Raw genomic sequence first — 4,129 nt, 5'->3', positions numbered from 1 at the left:
GTGGGGACCAGTTAGCTGGAAGTATGAGGATGGAGGGCTCTGAGAAATTAGACTCTACCTGCATTTATAATGTACTGAGTCCTAGCTCAGCTCTCTGCTACAACCTCAGTCACCAAAAGCAGAATCTTCTCAGGCTAACAGGCAGGCTGCACTAATCTGCAGTCCCAAATGATTTCTACACAGTTCCTTTGGCTTGCCATGAAAAGGTGTTATTATTTGCTTTTTTCTTTTTTTTACGATTTTATTTATCTACTTGACAGATGGAGATCACAAGTAGGCAGAGAGGCAGGCAGAGACAGAGAGGAGGAAGCCGGCTCCCTGCTGAGCAGAGAGCCCGATGCGGGACTCGATTCCAGGACTCCGAGATCATGACCTGAGCCAAAGGCAGAAGCTTAACCCACTGAGCCACCCAGATGCCCCCTATTATTTGCTTTTTGCAAATGAGAAAATCCAGCCTCTAATAGCTTAAGGAACTTTTCAAGGAAACACAAGTGTTAAGTAGTCCATCTGGGATTTGATGCACTTCACTATAAACCTACGCTTTCCCTTCTACATTCTTTTTTTTTTTTTAAGATTTTTATTTGAGAGAGAAAGAGAAAGAGAGAGAGAGAACACGAGCAGGGTAAGGGGCAGAGGGAGAAGCAGACTCCCCGCTGAGCAGGGAGCCCGATGCGGGGCTCGATCCTGGGACTCCAAGATCATGACCTGAGCCAAAACTCAACTGACTGAACCCCCCGGGTGCCCACCCCACCTCCGCCACCAACATCCACTTTTAAAAAGCTTCACAAACTTGACAAGTGCTGTAAATTTATACCAGGAATATAGGAAAGAATGTTTATTTTACTCCGATGTACCTTTTTAATAGCATTTTTATATAGATCAAAGAGGTTCCCAAGTGAATTGATAAGTAGAATTTTCTATTTTTAGTGTTCAGATTTTAATAGCACAGTAGAACGCAGAAAACACACCAGAACCTAATCCCTGCTCTGCTGCTTGCTGTTTGTTAGCTGTTCTTCGATAGATCCCTTCCTCGCCCCCAGCCTCAGTGGCAATGACATCCAATCCCCAGAGCTGTCGTGAAGTTTCAATGTGACAATATATGTAACTGAATCTAGCAACGTAGGGGGCATGCATTAGGTGGCCAATAAAAAATTCTACAGGTCATGGTGAGATGGCAGTTGGCAAAAGGGAACAAACTGGGGACAATTCAGGAACAAAGGAACTAATGCATTTAATGCTAGTCTATATCTCTAAGGGAAAGGAAGATACATTTCTTTAACTTTTTATTGAAGTCTAACACAAATACAGAAAAGAGAGCAAATCGCCGTATGGCTCAGTGAATTACCCCAAGTAATCCCACTCATGTGATCACCTCCAAGACAAGAAATGGAACATAACCAGCGACTCGGAACCCTCTGGGTTACCCCTCCCCATCATTTTCCTTTCAGTCTTTCCCAACGGTAACCACCTGAGTGTCATTTAAACCAATGGACAGTATGTTGCCCATTTTCTATGAATGAAACTTGGCCCCTATCTCAGACCATACATAAACATAAAGCATCTAAAAAGTATGGATGACTTTCACAGGCATAATTTTCAGTGGTGGGGCGGGGGGAAGAGCCATTCAGGAAAGAATATCATTTACATAAAGTTGAGTCTTTTGAGTAACAAATTCTTAAGGGAACCATATTGGTCAATCTTTTCCCTTACAGTAATACTTTGTGACTTAAGATGTCCTGTCAATTAATCTCTGATAAAGAAGAGAATACATCATAGGGGAAAAAAGAGTGTGTTCAATAAATGGTGCTGGAAAAACCGGACAGCTACATGCAAAAGACTGAAATTGGACCCCTATCTTACACTATCTACAAAAATATATTCAAAATGGATGAAAGACTTGAACGTAAGACCTGAAACCACAGAACTTAAAGAAAACACAGGCAGGAGGGGGAGGAGTCAAGATGGCAGAGAAGTAGCAGGGTGAGACTACATCAGGTAGCAGGAGATCAGCTATATAGCTTATCAAACTATTGCAAACACCTACAAATCCAATGGGAGATCGAGAAGAAGAAAAACAATTCTAGAAACAGAAAATTGACCACTTTCTGCAAGGTAGGACCGGTGGAGAAGTGAATCCAAAGCAATGGGAAGATACACTGGGGGGTGGGGGGGAGGTTATCGCCCTCCCGGCTCCCGGCAAGCGGCGGAGCAACGGAGCACAAAATCAGGACTTATAAAAGTCTGTTCCACTGAGGGACAAGAGTTCCTTCACCACATGTCACCACATTGCACTGTCACTGAGGCATGCATGTAAACTAACACCGCAGGACCAGACTGAAACGTCCACAGGCTTGACAACTTCCAGGCATGCCTTCAAGTGCCGACCTTCCGGTCTGTAGACTTCGGGAAGCAGGGAAGATAACCATTCTTTGGAAGAATACAAAGTTCATGCTTCTGAAATGTCACAGAAGAATTTTAAGGTCAAAACACAGCAGGTTCATTTCTCTTCATCTCCAGGGACAAAACTGATGCTTGACTCAAAACTACATTAAGCTTTCCAGTTTGAATCCTACCCCAACCTTTGGACCTCCTGCATTGATGTTCTTTCCATCAATTAAAGCTGATGGGGTCAGTTTGACTCGTGGTTGGAGGTCAGGGTATCATCCAGTCCAATCACGCTGAGATTATTTGCTTTAGCAGATAAAGGAGTTCTGCAAGCCCGTGTGTAATTAGCAGCAACATCAAAACAGGTGTTGGTGCCAGCTCTGTGAGCAAGGCTCATAGGTGGTCTGATCTTCTCATTTTAAGCCCCCGGTAGATACGCCTCCACGTTTAGTACCATCATTTACTTGAGGGTGCAGCTGGAGGTCTGCAGCCTGGTAACCCACAGTAGAAATATTCTGTGACTGTTTAGACTTAGCTCTGTGAAAACACATCTGAGAGCCAGCAAGCCAACTTTCAAAGGCTAACACAGTTCAACCATAAATGTTTGATCCAGAAAAATCTATATCAACATTACTGTCAAGATGGAAACAATCTTATTTATAGGGGACTTCAATTTCCCACTCTTCTTTCCCGTATTCAGTACAAATATGGTATCAAGAGTCAGTTTCAACCCTTCAACCAACTTATTCTATAAAGACATTTCTGGCCCAAGGGTGCCGTCTCTTTCATTTTGGGTTGAAAAGAAGTCCCTAGTTACAGATCTTATATTTGGTCTCTGGGTTGTCTGATGCTTTGCCTGTATCTGTGGAAGCCTGACCAGAAGTAGAACATCCCACGCCGCTATAAGATTGGGTTCTCAGATCTACTTACTATACCAAACCCAAATCCTCTGTTGAAGACATCCTTGGCAACCATTTCTAGCTCACAGTAAGTCAATGTGTTATGTGTATCTCCAGCCAGAGGGCCCGTTTCCATTCTGCCAGGGCAACCCAATTTTTTCTTCTTTTTTCTTTTTTCTTTTTTTAGAGAGGGAACACAAGCAGGGGGAGTGGAAGAGGGGGAAGCAAGCTTCCCACTGAGTAAGGAGCCCGATGCGGGACTCGATCCCAAGACTCTGGGATCATGACCTGAGCTGAAGGCAGTGGCTTAACGACTGAGCCACCCAGGCACCCCAGGGCAACCCAAATTTTAAACCATTCTTGCCTTCCTGGAATAACCCACTTTGGTCACAGTGTATTCACCAGACATTGTTGAATTTGTTTTGCTAAGAGTTGGTTGAATTTTTTTTTTCACATTTATGATGTATTGGCCTAGTATTTTCTTTTTTTATAATGTTCTTGTCCGGTTTTTGGTATCAAGGTAACACTGGCCTCGGGAGACAAAATAGAAAGTGTCTCACTTTTTCTCTCCTCTGGAAAAGTTAATGTACAATTGGCATTATTTCTTTCTCAAATATTTGATAAAACTCACCAGCGAAGTCATCTGGATTTGGGTTTATTTTTAATGGAAAGTTTAAAATTATGCATTCCATTTCTTTCATTATTATAGGACTGTAGAGATTTTCTTGTGTCCATTTAGGTAAACTGTGCTTTTCTAGAAAATTGTCAATTGGTAAAAAAAAATTCTAGATATTCACATTGGTTTAAATATCCTCACAATATTTCAAATATTTGTAGGATCTGTA

At 42.4% G+C, this 4,129-nt stretch overlaps 1 pseudogene; it reads right to left on the bottom strand.

Annotated features, from left to right (window-relative positions):
- Positions 1 to 2,543: 2,543 nt before the first annotated feature.
- Positions 2,544 to 3,420, bottom strand: LOC123936971 (annotated as a pseudogene).
- Between the last annotated feature and the right edge of the window lie 709 nt (positions 3,421 to 4,129).

This window comes from Meles meles, chromosome 2, assembly GCF_922984935.1.
Source record: "Meles meles chromosome 2, mMelMel3.1 paternal haplotype, whole genome shotgun sequence".
In the NCBI taxonomy this organism is placed as follows: Eukaryota; Metazoa; Chordata; class Mammalia; order Carnivora; family Mustelidae; genus Meles; species Meles meles.
The sequence above is the reverse complement of the archived record's forward strand: the minus strand, read 5'-3'. Positions and strand labels throughout refer to the sequence as shown.